Source organism: Myotis lucifugus, unplaced genomic scaffold (genome assembly GCF_000147115.1).
Source record: "Myotis lucifugus unplaced genomic scaffold, Myoluc2.0 scaffold_0, whole genome shotgun sequence".
Classification (NCBI taxonomy): Eukaryota; Metazoa; Chordata; class Mammalia; order Chiroptera; family Vespertilionidae; genus Myotis; species Myotis lucifugus.
In genome coordinates, this window is record NW_005871048.1 from 38,375,409 (window position 1) to 38,396,576 (window position 21,168).

The window sequence follows — 21,168 nt, forward strand, 5'->3', positions numbered from 1 at the left end:
ACGCTCAACCACTGAGCCACACCAGACGGGCCACAGAGTCCTTTCTACATGTGAGGTTCTGTGATTGCACAGCGACGAAAGCCCATGAAGCCGACCCCGGGTGCTACCATTCTGCAGATGGGTACTCCTCCAGAACTGCCCAGCTAAATCTCAGAGCACCCTGCATTGGTAAATGTTCAGGAAACACCTGTCTGCTAGCAAGACTGCATTATAATAAAAAGGAATTTGCATTTCTTACATTAAGAAGGAATCCTTTCATCTTACAAGACAAACATTGAAAGAAAAGCCACTTTTCAAAGTACAGTGTCTACAAAATAACATGCTTAGGTATATTTTCCCATTTAATCTTCATACACAATCCTAAAAAGTAGGTACAAAAATCATCTTTTCACAGCTGAAAAATGACGGCTCAGAGAGGTTAAGAAACTTGTCCATTTTTCCCCAAGTAGCTCATTAATTTACCTCATAACATTTATTGAGCTTCTGCTTTGTTCCAGATACTGTTTTAGACACTAGAGACAACACAGCAAGACAAAACAACAACCTACCCTTAAGAACAATGTTTGTTCATAATCTGAATTCAAATTTAACTGAGCATCCTGTTTTTCTCTGACAGCCTTACTTAAAAGCAAAAGTACAATGTGAGAGGAAAGGGAATTTTAACCTCACAAGAGAGGTTTGGGAGGCTTCCCCAGAAACGGAAGACCGGCCTAGTATCTGAAGAACACAAGGAGCTAAAACGGTGAAGGTAGGTTGGAGCAGGTGATAAGATTGCCATAGCAGGAAGAGGCTGATGTGTGAAGGTTGCTAGGATGGGAAAGGTTTGGGGGGGGTTCTGCAAGATGAGGTCATGGAAGTGAGCAGGGGCCAGACTGTTCAGAGCGTTGCAGGTCTTGTAGGTTAAGGTTTTCAGTCTTTACTCTAATAGACTGGCCAGTCACACACGATGCTCCTCCGGCCTGTGCCCTCCCTTCTTTGATATAATCTACACAATGGTCTCCTGAGACCTTCCCAATCCCCTGCCTTATTGACTTTTACCAACGAATTTAGTCATCTTCAAATCTGTCTTGCCAGCTAGAATGTGACTTCCCTAAGGGTGTCAAGGAGATAATCAATGTTAAAGAGAGAAACATAGCTTAGTAAGTCCATGGGCTCTGGCTCTCTGCCACGCTGCCTAGGTCAAGGGCCCCTGCAAGTGTGGTCCCGTAATGACAACATCCAGAGCTTGATAAACAGCATATTCTGGGCCCACCCACAAAACCACTCAATTAGGATGTCTTGGATAGGACTCAGAATTTCCATTTGAACAAGCTTCCCAGGAAGGGATGATACACACAACTATTTGAGAAGCACTGGTCTATTCGACGATTCTAAGATTCTAATTCATAGGATTTTCAAATAGTGACAAGTGACAAGAGAAGCACTTATTCTAATCTGTCCTAAATCTCACTGTGCTCTTGAATTGTAAGAGGGCCCACGTGCTATGAGAAGACAAAAGCTCATCAATATAGTTCTTAGTGTCTGGTCTTAATCATTTATATTACATACTGTCCATGGGAAAAGATAGAGCAGGCATGGTGTGCAGTACAGAAAACATTTTAAATGTTGTCATGTTAAATTGATTTAAATATCTGCTTTACAGTAAGCTGGGATTATTGTTTTTCAAATTTGACCTTTTAAAATGTTTTCATTAATGCTCCCAATGGCATAATACAAAACCCAACAGACCATTTCCTCTACAGAAACAGAGCCCATAGCTCCAAGTAAAATTTCAATCCGACTTCATCAAAATCACTTCCTATATTCTACTTGTAAGCAAAGTTCAAGTTTAAAATAAAACTCATCATATATTTCATCATTTCATGGAGGGAAAGAATATTAGGACCAGAAAAGACCAAACCATCCAAATCCACCCCTCCCCATTTGTTCCGTTCTTCCCAACAAGGAAGCCATCGTCGTAGTCCCTAAGTGGGGCATCAGGATAAAACTAAGTGGTGTCTGTAGATCCCATTAAGACGTATTTCCAGAAAGAATTAAAGCAGTGGCTCTTCCCCCATCGATACTCTCAGCTGTCTCAAATAAAGAAAAAAGCTCCAAATTCTATCCACTGCAACATTTTACACTGGTTGCTCAGTAGGGCTGCAATTGAAAAAACAAAGCAAACAAAAACAATTTCGCGATGTTGTACCAAAACTGCACACAGCTGGGGAACTGCCTCTCCTAAGTTTACAAACAGACTTTACAGAAATGATACCTTTGTGTGAAATTAACTGGCCATGAAATACATGTTCTAAACCAGATCAGACAGAAATTTCAGCAATGTAGAACCAAGAAGCACAGAGGCGAATCCTAGGTTTTCCCCTGATGCAGCCTCCTGCTTTCACTATTCACAGATATTGGTTATTATGTATGAATAACATGAATAACTACATAGCGAGCTGGTCAGGAAGCATTTTGACAAATCAGATGTTTTTATTTTTGAAATATGTCAACAAGCTTGCTTACCTCAGAGTAAAAACTAATAATCCCTAATTATAGGAAATGGATTTTCTGGTACTTGCGGTCACGTGACACCCGTTGTTGATGCCCACTGTGATGCCCTTTGTGGTAATCTGGGGGAAGAACTTGTATCCCCTTCTCTGAGGCACCTTCCACACTTAGGGAATATTATAGACTTAATGAGTAGGATTTCCCCCTAGAAGCTCTTAGGCTAGTCTGCTGTTCCGACCAGAGAAGCTACTTTTACTGTCATTAGGTCATTAAAAATAAATTCGATTTCTCCACTACATCACCAAAACACTGAGGTGTAATCCAGAGCTTTTTTTTTTTCCTTTCCTTCTCCAGACAGCAGCTAATGGCATTTGATGTTATATTAGACGATTAGGAAAAGTCTGTTGTCTACCTCTGCTGAGTCTGAAGGCCAAATTTCATTAAAGGAACAGTACTGGAGAAAGTCTCTAGAATTTTTTAAAAGATAAAATTGTTTTCTTTTTCTTTAAAGAGACGGTGTTTCGTAATATTCTGCATTCATAAAGAATTTGCTTGTCCAAAGCTCTCTGAGACCATCTCTTTTGTCCTCAAAACAACTCTGTAATCCGAGCTAGTTGGAGCTATTTTCCACATTCCTCGCATGTACAAAATGAACCCAAGAGGGTAAATCACTTGCCCAAGGTGACATAACATAATACCTGGTAAAGTGGGAACTGGGATCTTTGTCTGGACTGTGTGTGATCATTGCTTTTCTGTCCCCCCCCCGCCCCCCACTTTCATTCCTTTTGCCACACACACTGCAGATTGGGGCTCACTCAGTAAAACCAGCAGAAAAACCTTTGCCATTCGATTTCCAGAAAGTGTGGTCTTTAAAAAATAATAACTATAATAATACTAGTAAACAGAATGAAACGCGGATTGTGCTTTTTATTTTCTACCAGGGAATGCATTCATAGTGCTGTTGTTAACGTATATTTTTACGTCAGGAAAGAAAGGATGCAGCACATTGTTTTTTGTAAGCCATTCTCAGGCTTACGCCCGAAGAACAGTGAAGGAACGAGTTAGCTCCTCCGAATCCCATGCACCTCAACACCGAAGCTTTCACAGGAAAACTCGCCGCCAGCAGGAGGCCTTCCGTAATTTGCCCCTGCGAGTGAACGCCAAAGAGATTAACGCCAATTCTCCTCCAGGATTAAGGATAAGAATTAAACGACAACAACTTTCTCGCGCTGTCAGTCAGCTAAGTATGCCGGAAGGAGGTCCTGCGAGAGAGGAGACCATAGGGTCCCTATCGTGGCGCCTTAATAGACGCCCCCTGTCCTCGGTCCCCGGGGAAGCGCCCGGGCGGTGGGGCGCCTTCCCGGCGCTGCGGCGCACTGCGGATCCGCCCACCTGCCCGCAGCCCGGACCGCCGGGCTTCCCAGGCCGCCCGCGCCGCCTCTGCGGGGCCCCCTCCCGCCCCCCTCCCCGCCCCCGCCGCAGTCCATCCGCCCCCGCCTGCCCGCGGGTCGCAGCGGTGCACTGCCGGGCATCCATCACCAGAGAGCCTCTGACGCACACACGCGTGCTCCCAGACGGAGACTCCTGCCTCCCCCTGCACCGCCCACCCCCGCCTGCCCCTCGTGGGTCTGCATTTGCATCACTCGCACACGTAGCGGGTGACGCGAGCACCCCCCGCTCGGGCCATCCTGGTGGCACCTTCGGCCCCGGTGCCCAGTGACTCAGCCCCTCCCGCTCGGTCCCCGGGTGCCGGGCGTCTGAGGTCCCCGCAAGCCCACAGAAAGGCGCTGGGTGGTGCATTCGCGGCGGGGTGCCCACCTCCCCATACCAAGTTCATCACCGTATTCCGCAGTCCTCGTGGGCCCAGCTCGGGGGCTCCCCGCGATACACTGGAGACGTGTCTTTCCAGTTCTAGAACCCAGGCCAGGGGAAAGAGCCCTCTAAGAGAGGGGTCAATGGATTGGGTGGTCATCTCCAAATCCCGCACCACAACTGGAAATTATCTCGGTAGTTTGTTTACGTGTGATGGGTTCCCCCCCCCCCCACGGGGCCCCACGCCAATCCGTCTCTTCAGCCTCACCTGGAACCCAGCGGGCGCTCGGTGGGTTTTTCTGAATGCCGGCGCAGTGTAGCGAAGCGCAGGCACTTACAGCCACAGCCCCGCGGGTGACCCTCTCTCCGTCCCTCCCTAGACGCTAGACAGGCGCGTCGGGGACTTACTGGAACAGTTCTTCAATTCCCCGTGTTCTTTTCGGCTCCCGCAGTACCCACTGCGGCTGCCTCTGCTCTCCCGCCACCCTCACGTCTGCAGAGGGATCCCCGCCGAAAAGTTGAGCTCAAGGCTGGAATGGAGGTACTGGACAAACACCCAGCCTGGGACTTAGAGCTGCTAGTTCGGAATCAGCCTCCCCCTGCCCGTCGAACCAGGCAAGCAAGGATCGTGTAGGTCTCCACAGTAGGAGGGCGCGGCCCCCGCATCGCTGCTGCCCACATACTTGCCCCAGGAATCTGAGATAAAGTGAGCCCACCTCCCCTGACCTACCCCAGGCAAGTGAGGGGAGGGTGGGGAGAGTCACACCATCCGTATATACCCCGACTTCCCCGGTTCCGCCCCAGCAAAGGTGCCCGGCTGGGCAGCACCTGGCGCCCGCAGGCGGGGTAAAGTTGGGCTTCCACAAGGCTGCAAAAGTTCCCAAGGCTGCAGCACCTGGCCTCTGGGTCCGGAAGGAAGATTAAGCAGCGGCGGGAAATCCCGCCACCGCTGCCGGGGTCCCTCACTCACCGCTCCGGCCGCTGGGGACCCCCTGCCTTGGGTGCAATCAGCGCTGCAGCCGCCACCGCGCGGGCGTCGCTCCGGCTCGCTCTCCGGGGCCGCCTCCGTCTGCCACGCTCTCCTGCAGCGCACGGAGTGGTGACTCCTCCAAGCGTGTCAGCAGCGAGAGGAGGGGCGGCAAAGTGGCTCCCGACTCACACGCTGCGGTCCTCCTGCCCCTCCTCCGCCTGCGCCTCCTCCCGGTGCTGCAGTGCCGGCGGCGGCGTGGCTGGAGTACGAGCGGAACGCGGGGCGGGAGCGGCGCGCGGGGAGGCGGGCGCGGCGCACGACACCGTCCCGGGGGCGGGCTGAAGCGCTCCGGGAGGGCGGGGTCCGGCTGCGCCGCGGGGTCGGTGGAGATAAAGCCACCCCAAGGGGCGGGTACTTTTGAAGAAGTCAGGGCTCTGAGTTTGTGAGAGTGAAGGAAAGGGCACCCGTCCTTAATTAGTCGCTGCGACTATGCGTTGCGCACCTGGGGGCGGCGCACCGAGTCCGGTCCCGAGAGAGAAGGAATTTTCAGCGCTGAACCGCGGTTGCCGGGGAGAGTTTGCCTCCCATCCCTGGGCCAGGGACGGACTGTTAACTTCACTTGACTTCCAGGAAGCCACCAGGCAGGGCTAAGCTGACCATTCCCCCGACCCCTACCCCGACTCCGCACTCCGGTCCAGGGGAAGCTTAGGGCGCAGTAGGAGCAACAGGAGGAAACTTGGCCGGGCTCTGGGGTCTCCTCAGTGTCTGGTAGGGCCGGACAGCTAGGCTCACAGGCAGACATTGGAAGCGGCCCTTTTGGGGGAGGAGGGGGCAGACGACCGAATATTTAATTTTTAAAAACACGGTAATTTTGTTTGTATTTCGCCCCTTGGCCTGCTGGAGACCCCAACTCGAGATTCCCCGCAGCGGGACCTGGCGGCTCGGGATCACCCTACCTCCTCGAGGCCACACCCAGTCTGGCTCTGAGAAGGGCCTGGACATAGAAGGGCGTGGCCCTCTGCGGACCGCCCCCTCCATCGGGGCCGCCTAGACCCGTCTGGAAGCTGGGCTTTCTCAAGTCCCCGCCCCTGCCAGCTCTCTGCTCACATGGAACCCCCGCAGAGTGGGAAGGGCAGGTGCTTACTGGAGTAATGGGTGACCCCAAGCGAGACAAAGCACAGACTGCAGTGGTGTGGAACTCACACACCGTCTACGTCCAGTGTGTTCTATTTGTGTAAATATGCCTGGATGCTTGAATGGCCGGATGTGTGGATATTAATATAAATATTACACGTCCATGTGCTGGGAAGGGGAGGGATCAGGCACCTCCCACTATGCATGAACACACCGGTGGAGAGAAGAAAATAGGTAGTCCATGGCCTATAGCTTTCCCTTCTCTCCAGTTCAGGCACTCCAGAACTGTAGGTTATGATTCTCATTTCCCATTGAGCCCATACTTGCTACCCTGGTCCTTGAAAGCCTGCCTGGGTCTTGTTTTGGTTAAAGGCTTTGCAGTTTGCAACCATGAATGATGCTATAAGGTGGTCAACAGAAATGGTAATTAGGGAACATGCTCATTTGCATTTCATGGGTTCTTCTGCATAAATGAATTATTTAAATACTTGGGTTGAAATTGTGTTGTTGCCAGGAGAAGGAAAATATACCCCAGGAGTGCCTATAATTCTAACTGTGGAAATAAATTTGTGAAATTTAAAAAATCATAAATCTTATCCAGATTGCCTACATCTATAATAATAAAAGTATAATATGCTAATTAGACCGGACTTCCTTCCAGGACGAAGCCGGGGCTGCCAGGGAAGCTCAGTCCCAGGTGGCAGAGGGAAGTCGGTGCCTGCAGCCAGGGGGAAGAAAGGCCTACTCTTGCACGAATTTCGTGCATCGGGCCTCTAGTATTATATATATAAATGTTGAGCTCTCAACTGCAAAATATGCTGGTAATTCATTGAGTTCTCAAATGGATACTCTCTGAGAACCTCCCCCCAATGTCACAGAAAAACTGATTGTTTCTCCAAGTGATAGAAGTTCATGAAACTATGAAACAAACCTTAAAACTGAACTTTCCCTGTGCTGTCCTTGGGAGATATTTAAAGAAGTATATAAATCTTTCTAGCTGCTGAGTTTTCATGTCTTGATGCGCTTGAAAATAACAGCTCTTACGGGAAAATCCCTGATTGTGTGTTTGCAGGAAGTGTCTGATTTAAGACCAGGTTGTGTTGGAGGAGGGTATTTTAATGTTGTGTCTTTGGAGTACAGCAAATATTTTCTCATGATGATGGTGTGTATAGGCTCCTTGGCCTTCCCTCCAGAGCTGTTCTCATTCTAGGGTCCCTCCTGGGGCACCCCTTGACCCCAGGCCTACTGGGTCTAGCACTCAGAATAGTCTTCTTCATATCTTCATTATAAGACTGTCTTCTCTCCTAAAAATACGTGTCTTGTAGGAGCTGATGGAGGGTAAAGAGGACACCACAAAATCCCAGTGGTCTAAAGTCACTACCCTCAGGCACATCAGGAGTTTTATTCTTCTGTGCAGTGTCTGCTTGTGATGCTAGATAGCAAGCAGTTAAACACCTAAGGGGCATCAAAGATCTGTCTTCACATCTGCAAAGTGGTTTTAATAAAAATAATTACACTAAGTGTTACACAGATGCTGTGGTGATTAAATTTGATAACATACAAGAAGCACGTACTGGACATAGAATGTTACTCTCCCATCCCCTTTCAGTAGCTACAGTGAGGTTTTCCATAGGCTGTGCCAGGGAGAGCTATATGATGCTCCTGCAAGCTCAAACACATAGCTTCCAGAACAGGGGTCTAGAGAGAGCCTCATACACTTGGACCAAGGCCATACCTGTCCACTGTCCTCACCTCCATCACCGAGGGTAAAAAGCAAGGCATAGATATCCACCCCCTCACTCCCAATATTCACAGCTTGAGTCTAACAATGTTAATCTCATTAAGACCTTAATGCTCATAAGGTTCACCCTCTATTCTGTCCCTTTCTTTTTCTTTTATAAAATTAAATCTTTTTTGAAAGTATTACATATGTCCCCTTTCCCCCCATTGAGGCCTTCTAGCCTGCCCCCTTCACCACCCTATTGTCTGTGCCCATGGGTTATGCATATATGTATACATGTTTTTTGGTTGATCTCTTCCCACCAACTCACCCACCCCTGCCTTCCCTCTGAGATCCCACAGACTGTTCTATGCTTCTATGTCTCTGAGACCTATTTTGTTCATCAGTTTATTTTGTTCATTAGATTCCACATATGTGTGAAATCATGTGGTACTACAGGACATTACATGATAATGAATTTTATTTTTAAAAAGCCACTTTAGAGTTTTTAACTTGAGGCTAAAAGCATTCTTATGCCTACACTACCCCCAACTCTGAAAGAATATCTGGCACATAGATTCTCAGCACATGTCTACTGATTTAAATTGAGTTGTGCGTTGAGTTCATTTCTGTTGAGAAAACAGGAAGGATGTCTCCATCTGTTGGTCCCCAGAGCATAGAAAGTGTTTGGCAAATATTTGCTTAAAGCCAAAATGGCTTCAGAATTTAAGCAGCTAAAAGGGAAACTTTAGAAGTCCAGATGGAAGGCTGAAATAAAAAAAAAAATTAGCTCAGTGAAAACTCAAGATTCTGGGAGAATCTTTCTGCTCAAATTGCCAGGAAAGAAGCTGCCCCAGGCACCGTGAGGGAAAGAGAACCTGGAGAGGTCTCTAGCCTCCTTTGGTGGCTCAGAGGGGAAGGCAGCCTGTCACACAGGAGTCTGTGCTAGTGTGGAGGTGGGGGAGGAAGTGGAAGAATAGCCACAAGATACATTCCTTAGGAAAAAGAGACATATCGATGTCTGGGAAACTTTCTGTTAAGGAGGAGAGAGATGAATTAAGGGAAACTCTAAGATGTTCAGAGACGCACCCTAGGTATACTCCCTGGGCTCATAACTGTCCCCTTCTATATAGTTTGTCCCCGTATGTATTTGCAGGTCTAGAGTAAAGCAGGTTTGTCACCAAGAAAATGTCTAGTCTCAGTGGCAGAAAAGGCTGGGGCCACCTCACACAACATTGTAGAGCCCCAGCCTACAGTGGAGATGCCAGAAAGAGCTGCTGTGAGTAGGCAACTCGCCTGCTCCAAATCTCTCAATGATGGTGCCTCCCAATGAAGTGGGATTTCCCCAGCTTGTCCGTAAGTCTCATGTCAGTGCCCACCAGAGAGACTTCAGCACAGAGAAAGCAATGAATGACGAGGGGTTAGGATGACCTGGCCAGTCTCTGACCTCAGTCACTGCAGTGCTTGCACAATGGCCTGTGGACCCTTAGCTCAACCAGTGAGGAATGGGAGTTCTTATCCCATGGAGAGGCAATTCTGAGGAGTGTTCTACACAGGCTCTCAGAGGCCTTCTGGTGGGATAGCGCCCCATTGCCCAATGTGGTAAGCAGATCATTAATCAACATTTCACTTACTATTCCTTTTCCTTGTCTCACTTCTCTATGCCTTCTCCACCCCCACCCCCACCCCCACCCCCAACCCATACTTTACAGGATCATTTCTCCAGTAAACTACATGTACTCAAACCCTAAACTCAAACTGAGACCTGCCCTGCAGAGCCATCTATAATCTGGCACCATCTTCCTTTCCAGCCCCTCCTCGCCCCCCAATATTGTCAATTTGAATCTTATGCCTCAGATAGTCTGGACTAATAGCCATTCCTTAAAGAGCCCCAAGTTTCTCTGCCTCTGTGTAAAGCTATAACACCCATTTACTACCTGGAATAGCAAATGCCACCTTCTCTACTGTACCTTTGCCAACCATTCTAGGCAAAAGTGTTCTTCCCAGTCCACACTCTGATAGCAATTAGGTTCAAATGCATGTATGGCCCTCGTTACTTACCAGCTTGGTGATAAGTGATGCTGCCTCATTTCCTACAATACAATAGCCTTGTGAAGGTCTACCAACTCCCCAACACAGTTCCTTCTATATGAGAGGTACTAAGCATAGTTTGAATGATTGCTCAAACATTTAATTAATCTACATTCCTTCTTGAACTTCTTCTTCCAAAGTGAGACTTAGCAAGGATCTTTCCACATGAGGGACCTAAGAGCTAATTTTGTACGGCCTTCTTTGGAGGGGTAACAGCACAACAGTATTCTGAGAAACTACAAGCATTCCTAGAATTTTAATTTTATTTAGATCTTTTAAAACACAGGAAAAAAATAAAAATAGATTTAAGATTTAAAAAACACATGTGCTCACTTTGTTACAAGAGTCATCTCTGATTTTTTTTCTCATTTTCTCAGTGACTTCTGCTGCTGCTCGAAGTTCTACAACCAGTGTATGGATCCTCTGTATCCATAGCTCAAGTCTGAATACTTCAATTGCATCCTCTGCATTATCACTGGCTGGCTTTTCCTTTATAAATTCTACCACAGGTTCGCTAATCCATTGAATTCTATTAAGTTATTTTCCTGCTCAAGGGAGAATTATCGTTTCCAAGTTCAGAATTTGTCTTGTATAATCTTCCTGCTCCAAAGGAGTGTTCTAACACTCGGTTTTTCTATTTTAATAATAGACATGCTGATTTCCCCCATTTGATCTAGCTATTAAAAATGCATGTAGTAAGCCCTCAGGAAGTTAGGTTCACTTCTATTTTTGGCATGATCCATAGATATTGGTGCTGACCAACTTTTGGGTTACAAATGTCTTTTTATTTTAAGAGATAGCAGCACCAAGAATGTTAATGATGGAAACATTTGATATTAATAATTTGTCCAATTCATGTTTTGCTCTTTCTCTACACTTAAATTAAAGCTATTTCTTGCTGATAAAAAATATTTTTAAAAACTACCCACTTGGCTCCACTCCCAATCTCTGAGTGCTATATTAATCATTTCCTGCATAAGATGCATCCTTTATGGACATTAAATTTCCCATGATGCAATGAGCTCGTTTCTGGAGGTTAATAATGGGGCCTGAACGAGCAGGTGAAGCTTAGTGCCTCTTCCCCACACACTTGCCAGGGGTTCTCTGCAAATCCCGAGAAGGTCGCTTCTCACCTTTATGATTAATGTAAAGTCAAATCACGCTCATCCTAGGCTATTGTCACCTCTAAGGGAGGGAACAGAAAGTCTCATTTTGTGATTAAGCTATGATTTACCAAAAGTTCTATGCTTGGGACTATGGAGAACTTGCCTGCTCTCTGAAGTGCTGGGAAAGAGGCTCCTTCCTTTCTTAACACCCCCTTCTCATCCACCCAACCGACAAGAGGCGGAGTCAGGGAACTAGTGGGTGCCTTAAACATATGATCGGCTCCATCTTGTCTTTCTGACTCATTACCTCGAATGCCACCTTAATGCCATGTGTGTAATTCCTGTTTCCAAAAGAGGTAGCTCATCTCTGAAGGCTTTCCGGAATGTAAACGGGGGGAGTCCTTGAAAGAATAAAAGTTGGTCCAGGATTTCTCTCAAAAAAGATCTCTAAAACACCCTTCTTCAGGTTGTCCCAGAGGCAATGCAGAAAAGGAAAAGTATAAGGACTCCATAGATAAATAGGCAAAGGAAATAAACTGGAAACTGCCGAGGAGGAACCACAAATGGTTAAAATATTCAGTTTCATTTATTCTCAATAAAATATTATTTAAAGCAACAATATATTGTTCATCATCAAAAAATTTAAGTAAAAATTATCGATTGACTTAGATTACATCTATTTTATTTAAAAATAAAAAGCAGTTTAAAAATGCAATTAATGACATAAAAGTTATTTTGAAGGTAAGAAAATAAAATCAAAGCCAAGATAAGGTCGAACAATAAGCCTTTCACGATGCTGAAAAGTTAGCCACAGTCTGGCTTCCCTACTGGCCAAATGAAGAGCGAAGCACAAGAAATGCATGCAATTATAAGTCTGCATTTGACTATAGTTGCCAGTTATTTACTAGGGGCACAGTTCTTCTTTTTTCTTTTTTTCTTTTTTTTGGCAACGAAATCTGAGAGTAGCTTCTCTCCTATGTTTTCCTAAGGGGTCAGTAAGTGACAGACCATGTCTTCAGCAACACCTGTAGAAAGATAGCTGTGTATGGTTTTTTCTCACAGCATATCTTGATGTGAACCTCAGTTGTTGTTTTTTAAGTGGGAGGGGCATATGAAATGAGATGACACAGAACACTGGTTAGAGAACTGTCCTTTCTGATAGACCCTGATGGCAGTTTAAATTGGTGCAGCTATTTGAGTGTTTAAGGAAATAATTTTCAATACATGCCAAGAACTCTAAAACCATTTCTGCTATAATATGCAATAATCCCCTTTCAGTGTCTGTTCTGAGGTGGGACCCTTAAAAGAGAAAGCCTTAACCACAAAGCTGTTAAATGCAGTATGATTTGTAACAGCACAAAATTGGGCACAACCTAAATATTTAACAATAGAAGACTGAGCATATTATGGTATTCCTGTGTAAAACAATAAATTAGCTACTAAATATTATGTAACCATTCAAATGATATTAATGAACAGTTTCTAACAACATAGGGGAATCATTAAATGATATTAACAGAAAAACGCAGGGTACAAAATTGTATTGCAGTATGATCTCAAATACATATACTATGTCTAATAGAGTCACATGAAGGAAATACTCAAAATGTTAACATTATTTTATATTTTCTATACTTTTTATAAAAATAAGAGGCATTTCCTTATAATCAGAAATAATAAATTTTAAAATGCATGGAAGACAGATGGCTTACTAAATAGATGTGATCACTGTGCTTAGGGTATCTACCTCAGTACCTTTCACCCTCCACACATAGGTACTAAGACAAGTGCTGTTTATGTCTTTCATTTTTAAGATTTCTGGTTTGCTGTCTTCTGACAGATGTTCAGTCCTCTGGCCTGGAGGTTTTGATACAGGGCATTTAAAAATAAAAAAGTATATTTCATTTAATATTTTCAGTCACCAGTTTCTGTTGGGTAATTTTAAGAAAGTTTTACTAGGCAAGGGATACTATTATATTTTTCTTAATCATAAATGTTCCCATATCTGAAACTTGCATATACACTAAAGATTGAGACTAGTCTTTTGTTCTTCCTTGAGATCTTGATTTTATGTAATATGCAATAATTCTATAGGACCAAATTAGAGAAACTTTTTCCAGTGAAGTTTAAAATTTGCCATTAGATAAGACGTTTTAATAACATCAAAACCAACCTTTTGCATATTAAAGACAGTAATAAATTACCGGGTTTGTTTTCCTTTTTAAGTTTCTTTTAGATCTAATTCTTAGGAGAAAAAGGAAGAGATGAAGTTAGTTTTTCATGTTGTTCCTTTCACTATTCATGTCTACCATTCTTAGCATTTTGGTGTGTTTGATCTAAAAATCACATTAACAACAGGAAAATATTAACAGTTAATAAAGCATTCTGATGTTCTCAGAATAATGATACTTAAAAGAAGAAAGGTTAGGGAAAAATGGATCTCAACCTTTTGACTTTGTGTGTGTTGTTTTATTTGTTGTTTCCACGGTAACACTTCAAAGAAGGCTCCTGCACCTTGGGAGGAGCCCTGTGAAGGCAGGATCCCTCCTCCTCCTCCCATGTCCAGGGCCTGAGCCCCATGGAGTCTCTAAAGAAGGCCTATACCTTGAGATTTGCAATCTGCTTCCTCTAGTTCTTTCTCAGATTTCTATTCCACACTCTCCTCCCACCCCAAAGTCTAGTACTATCTTTAATCCCCCTTCCACATTCTGCACTAATTAGGGCTTATTACAAGTGAGAGTGCAGTCTCATACTTAGGCTGCCACATTCTTCATGCTATTCTGCTCTGTTCATCCTTATCCTCCCAGTCCTTCATTATCACTATTTCCTTCACTCTTTTTTAGTGTATGTTTGATTAACAATGCTCAGAGGCACCCAGGGTACATCTGCCTTTCTGAGAGTATCATGTAAAATTGTTTAAAAGTTGTTTATATTTCTTCAAGTATGTTTCAGAAATAGAGTTTAAAAAATGAATAAGTTCTTTAAGAATTAAATACAAATCTCTTAACAGAGGCAAAATTATAAAATTGTAGTTTTGAATAAAAAGTGTTGTTATAAAAAGCACTTTATCCATATATCTCTGAGTTCTTTGTTGTAAACAAAAGAGTATGAGACCATTCAACCAGAAAAGGACTCTATTAAATCATATGAAGTAGTTCCCAGTATCTCTGAGAAGACGGAAGGGTCAGGCTTAGGGCCTACACAGTGGGGGTCAGTGTCTGAACCATACTATGGGATGCTCCTGCAAGGATTTCATGGCCATCAGTGCGGGCCACTGACACCACAACTCCGCCACGAGGGAAGGCCAGCCCCTTCGCCACCATGTCCCTCAGACCCGAGATACCTTCACCACTGCCTCTGCGAGGAGAAGGCTGTGACTAGTTTCCCACATTCTTTTCTTCCAGCTTAAAGCCTTTCACAAAGGTGTTCTAGGAAGGCAGACACGAGGACACATGTCTGTGAGTTTGCTGCAAGGAAGCTGGGAAAGAGTCTCTAGCTTCTCCCTAGGGGAGGTGGAACACAAAATACAGGCTGTCTCACAAACACGTGGGACAACAGAGCAAGACAGTAGAATGGGGGCAAACAATTCATCAGCTCCCAGAAGATTCCTGTGGAGGGGCAATCGCCTTCCGATTAGATAAAAGCAATCACATTTGATGATGCATGGACTAATTTTATCTTCCAGTGTAAGGCAGGTCATGTTAATGGGCTGGGGAGGGTATGCGTAGAGTTAAGTAACTACCTAGTATGAAGGAAGCGCTTCCATGTCAGAAGGCAGGGCAACATGGTGGATTGGTGGGACCACTCCCCCACATTTTTCCGGAACCCATAAATCCGAATGCTTGCGCCACGTCAGAAAAGCCCATGCAATTCAAAAGGCACACTGCTTTCTTCTCTGTACCTTTGTAAGAGCTTATTTGGATTTAATTAAAAGCACTCCGGTGACTTGGCTGACTGCCATGGTAAGAAATGTGATATTACTTTTAGTACTTTCATCTCCTAATTGACCCAAGCATATGACATGGTCCTCAATAAAGAGCCTTTCCTACTTCTCGTAATTTTTTGCCAAGTCACCAGAGTAGAGAACTATAAAGCAATAATAGAAACTGAACATAGGAGAATTGCTTATTTTTTTTCAGGTACAATAAAACCCTGATACCCAAATTCATGTAATCACCTATCAGACCTCTCCCATACGCCAAAAATTGCATCAAATTAAAAAAAACAAAACCCCTACCCAGTTTTTATTAGGCAAGATGACAGTAGGTTTTATAAATATTTTGGGGGCCACTAAGCTACTAGCCTCAGGGATAAAGGAAACTCGGGAACATTGGGACTATTTCAGTCCAACATTCCTTCCCCATTTTTGTATACTAACAAGATAAAAAAATGAATCAAACTATATTCATCTCCCTATAAAGAAAGTTATGTTTTTGTTTTGCACTTTACACAAATATCATTTTGTAGATTACTTGACCCCTTTTGGCAATTTTCTTGCTGTACATTTATCTCAAAAAGTCCATTATAAAGTTTCAAGTAAATGAACACAGAAGCATAAAGTTTAGGGGGCAGGTTATCATGCCTCTATGTATCCTATATAATCTTGCATACAGCAGGACCTCAATACATATTATCTGATAGAAATGATGATGTGTGATTCTCTATCCTAAAAATAAGAGCATAGAGAAGAGAAGATGTGGTCTACTATTCTACACATTTAGATATAACTCTTACCCATAATACAATTTGAAGTGGGAGGAGGACAGTCTCATTTCTTTTTTCTGACATGGCTATCTCCTGAACCCATCTGGGTCCCTTGATATAATAAAGATGGCAAATCTAGTCTTTAAGGAATTATTAAAAATAATATGAGAAAATGATTATAGCTATTTGTTTTTCATAATAAAAAACATAACCCAATGCTCCATTCTTTATCCTAAGTCAGAATATTTGTGGTCACTGACAGGACTTTGGAAATTTGAAAGGCATAACAAATTTGAATAGATGTCTAAGATCATGGTAGAGTATTATAATAAGAGTTTTCTAAAATCTACATGTGTTTATCTTAGTATTCTGAAATGATCTTTAAATATTCTTATTTATATTTTAAATTGTGATTAGATTTACTTTGTAATACTAACTTCTAATTTCAACTTCTAGTCACCCTCAAACGGCAAATCATCTCCCAATTTATTCTGTTCCAAATTTAATTTTGTAATAATGAAAAAATAGAATGTTCAGTATTTGTTGGAATATTTTTTCAGCCCTTAGGAAATTCCAAGTCTGTATCTATATTCTAATAAGCTCTTAAAAGTATGTCTTTGCCAACATTTCTTTCTCTTCACTCTTAGCTATTGCTCCATAGAAATTAGAATTTAATCAGCCATGACTATTGGAATAAATAAACGTGACTTGGTTCTGGACTGGCTTCGGGTTAGTAAGTCAGGACTAGGCAGGAGATGATTAGGTTGGAGTTGTCCTGGCAATAGACCACCCAATAGACCTTGCAAAGAGCTAGGGGCTGATAGGGAGGATTTGATGTACCCCAGGATAGATCAAAGAGCTGCAAATGGCTCTCCTTGGAATGTGGCATAATCCTCACATCAGGCCCAAACCAGGCTGGGTTATTATTCATGGTCATGGCATTTGAGCTCAGGCACAGAGACAGTTTCAGGACTTGCCTTGGTACCTTTCCTCTTGCCATAGCCAATTTTCCATCTGCATCTGCACCCCTGGAATTAATCCAGACAGAATGCCTGGCTCATAGTAGATTTACTGAAATTAAAAAATGCACATATGAGGAGAAAGCCAACACATCATAATGATTCCACATCTGTATGGAACAAACTTCAACCATATCTAAAAGAAATGTTCTTTCTAAAATAAAGATATGGACATTAAATAATCCCTATAAAGTACTTCTCAAAACAAGTAAAAGATACAGCAAAAATATTACTGAATAATTCAAATTCCTCATAAACACTGAACCTGTTTCAAAAGAAAAATATTTCTTTGTTTGCCATATTTTCCTGAATGGCCATAAACCTTGATCAAAATCATTAGACCTTCTGGTGAGAACTTAATCCAGAATAATAATAATAATTGCAACCAGTCTCATTGATCTATACTTTTAGATGCATTATAGTCTCTAATACTCATAAACCTGTAATAGGCACTGAAATGCATTATAGATGAGGAAACCAAGACTGAGAGGTTGGCTTGTCCAAGGTCACATATCTAGTTACAGCAGAACCAAAATTCAAACCTATTACATTTAGCATATGAGTGAAGAACTGTAGCTCTGGTTATATATAAAACCAATTTTATATAAAACGAGAGGCCCAGCACGTAATTGAAATCACGCGAGGAGGTGCCCCGCGGGGTGCTGGCCCAAGAGATGCTCCATGCACCTCATGGTGACCGGTTGTTTGGTCATTTTGGTCGTGACACCTCTTGGCTTTTTATTATTATGATTCCTTTAACCCTTTTTCTTCGCATTAATTGTTATTAACAGTTTTCATCTCTCTTTCATCTATAGTACCTTAACATGTAATGTGACTTTTGATCCTCAGCACACCCTATGAGATTGTAGGGCAGGTAGTGGGGTCTTCTTTTTATAGACAAGCAAAATTGAAGCTCAGAAGTTCTGACTTGCCAGAGTCACAAAGCTGGACCCACAATCCAGTGATTTTTTTCACAATACATGCTCCCTCCTTGAAGCATCTCTCGAAGTAAACAGAGAATAGGCATTAAAGAAGCACAACTGATTTGCCTAAAATCCAAACAACCAAACAAAAACACTGTAGATATTTGACAAAACAATAGTTCTCGACCAGAACTAGTGATAGAAACCATATTTTTTAGATCATAAAAACCAAAGCCATTGTCAAATTATTTCCTGCCAAATGAAAATGTCACGCTTGGTCTTTGACTAGCTTAGCTTAGATAAAAACAGATCAACCTCACAGCGTGGAATGTTCTTCCACTTCATGACTAAAGGCTGAATGATGTGTTCCTGCCGAACCACAGAATCAAAATATCTGCTATTTGATCTGGTGGCTGGTACATTCTGGACTGAAAATATATTTTTCTCATTTCAATTTCAGAGACTAGCCATGTATCTCAGGGCTCATGTCAATCAGTTTTGTTGAGCAATGTGACAGAGTCACGACCTGAATTGTTAAGCGGAAGAGACAAATGACACCTGAAGCTAAAAGCAGGTCAGCGTTCTGCAGGCGTAGATGCTTGCTGCAGGTCTTAGAACCCACAATGGTTATCTGAAATTCTTGAGTATTCCACTCTCTTTTGGCCCATATTGAAAAATTAGGAATCAAGATTCCTTTAGTCTCCCATCGACAAGTTGACTACCTCCATCTTCAACAGCTCTGGGGATCATCATGTAAACATTGGATAAAGAGAAATGTTATAATGTTGTTTTTTAAAATATATTTTTATTGATTTCAGGGAGGAAGAGAGAGGAAGAGAGAGATAGAAACATCAATGATGAGAGAGAATCACTGATCCGCTGCCTCTGGGGATCAAACCTGCAACCTATGCATGTGCCCTAACCAGGAATTGAACCCTAACCTCACTCAACCACTGAACCATGCCAGCTGGGCTATATTTTTATTTTCACTGGCATTTATTTACAACTAGTGTGGTTGAACATTTCGGGGCATATTAGATAAGCAATTATATGGTACCTTCTGTAAATTGCTTACTCATATCCAGTATTAAAGTCTACATGTTTTCTTAATGATTTGTGAGAGTATTTTATAAAGATAATTCTTTGTTCTATTTGCTGGAAATTCCCATTATTTATCTTTGTGTTGATTATGCTTTTAATTTTAAGAATTACGGTCATTTTAAATTCATAGTCATACATGTCTGTACTTTACTTTGCGATCTGGCTTGCTTATTATTGTTGTTTATCCAGGCAAGGAGCAGAATGTTGAAACGCTTTCCCTGTGTCTTGCCCTTCAAGAACTAACTTATCTAAATGTTATGAGCAGGAAGAAAATCACATATTTCCAAACATAAGATTCATCTTGATTTTCACTCTGTTACTTGGTACAATTCTGAACTGTCGCAGATCACTGCCTTTTGGTGCTTTCCTCCAGTGCATACAGATAAAAAGCCATCAGTGAGAACAAGGGCTTACCAACAGACTTAAATGCGAGTTCTAAATGCTCTGGAGAGTACTGATCAGGAACTGGGGGAGGAATACTAAGGTGTTAAATCCTTTATAAGAAAAAGGGAATGGATGAATGGCTAATGAACAGACGAGTGAAAGAACACTGCCTTATCAACGCAAACTGCAGTGTTCGCCAGCCCTCATGGGTGAACTCCATTGTTACCTGGGTCTTATCAACTCAGGATCCCCAATGCTCAGACTATGAAGATCCCCTAGGATTTTTCTGTACATTCTGTCTCCTGCTTGCCAGTGATGTCTTCCTGCTGGATTTGCATACTCCTCCTATCTAACCTCCCTATTTTTAAAGAGAAATAGCGTGAGAATATTTCAAAGATAGAGAGGTTTCATCATGGAAGAAAAGGAACATTATGTTATTTGCCCTGTGTTGAGACCAAATAAATAATACCACTCTCAGTATCTCTTTAACCCTAATATTCAATTAATAAATATTAATTGAATAAGTTGCACAGCATTTAACCAATATCTACAATATGAGTGATGGTACTTTCAACAAGAGCAAAAACTGATCACATGCTTACTATGTGTCAGGCCTTATTTCAAGTGCCTTATATATGTTAATCCCTACAATGACTCTATGAGGTATATACCATTATTGGCCAAATTTTGCAGATGAAGAACAGAGAGTTGGATAAATGACCCAAAGTTACACGGGTAAAAAATGATGGAACTGGGCAGGAATCAACTTGGGCTGTCTGGCTCCTGAATTTCTGCTCTTTGTGGTTATGACATACTGTTTATGTGTGCGAAATCTGTTCTGCCTTGAATAAAAACAATAATATCACTAAAGCCATGTGACATAATTACTGAAGCCTTTGTTACAAAATAAACATGAAAATTAAACAGAGTAAATGTATAGTGGGAGCTGCTACTTACTGAAACACCAACTTTCTCTCCTGCTCCTGGGAAAGTACTTAATGAAGGGGAGCCCCCTTGCCCGCACCAAAACAAAACAAAACAAAAACATATATTACAACCACTGACCCACAAACAACAAAACACAGCAATTTGTTTCCTCCTGTCCTTACAGCCGAAAGGGACATTACAGTTGTTCCCCCTTATCCATGGGGCATACATTCCAGGATGCCTAGTGTATGCCTGAAACCACGGATGGTACCGAACTCTATGTATACTATAGATACATACATGCCTATGATAAAGTTAGTTTATAAAATAGGCACAGTAAAAGATTAACAACAATAACTAATTATAAAATAGGACAATTATAACAATATACTGTAATAAAAGTTATGTGAATAGCTTGGGGCCATTATTAAGTAAATAAAGTTGACTTGAACACCAGCACTACAATCTGATAACTGAGATGGCCACTGAGACACTAACAGGCAGGGAGCACATATGCCTAGAAACACTAGACACAGGGATGATTCACCTCCCAGGCGAGACAGGTCAGGACAGAGCAAGACAGTGTGGATTTCATCATGCTACTACTCAGAATGGCATGCAATTTAAAATTTATAAATTGTTTATTTCTGGAATTTTCCATTTAATGTTTGAGACCTCGGTTGACTGCAGGTAACTTAAACCAAGGAGAGTGATGCTGGGTAAGGAGGTGACTGTTGACTAGAGTGGTTGTGTGTTATATAAAATCCTAGCACTTTAGAATTGGGCT

At 42.8% G+C, this 21,168-nt stretch overlaps 1 protein-coding gene across 3 annotated transcripts in view; it reads right to left on the reverse strand.

Moving 5' to 3' along the window:
- SV2C (synaptic vesicle glycoprotein 2C) overlaps positions 1 to 5,429 on the reverse strand; it is a 159,177-nt gene extending 153,748 nt beyond the window's left edge. Inside the window, exon 1 of one of the 3 annotated variants that reach the window (XM_023750573.1) lies at positions 5,273 to 5,429. The gene's annotated coding sequence lies outside the window, so the exon portion shown is untranslated. The remainder of the gene's footprint in view (positions 1 to 5,272) is intronic. The other 2 variants (XM_006081311.3, XM_023750577.1) reach the window with 2 other exon arrangements.
- Positions 5,430 to 21,168: the final 15,739 nt, after the last annotated feature.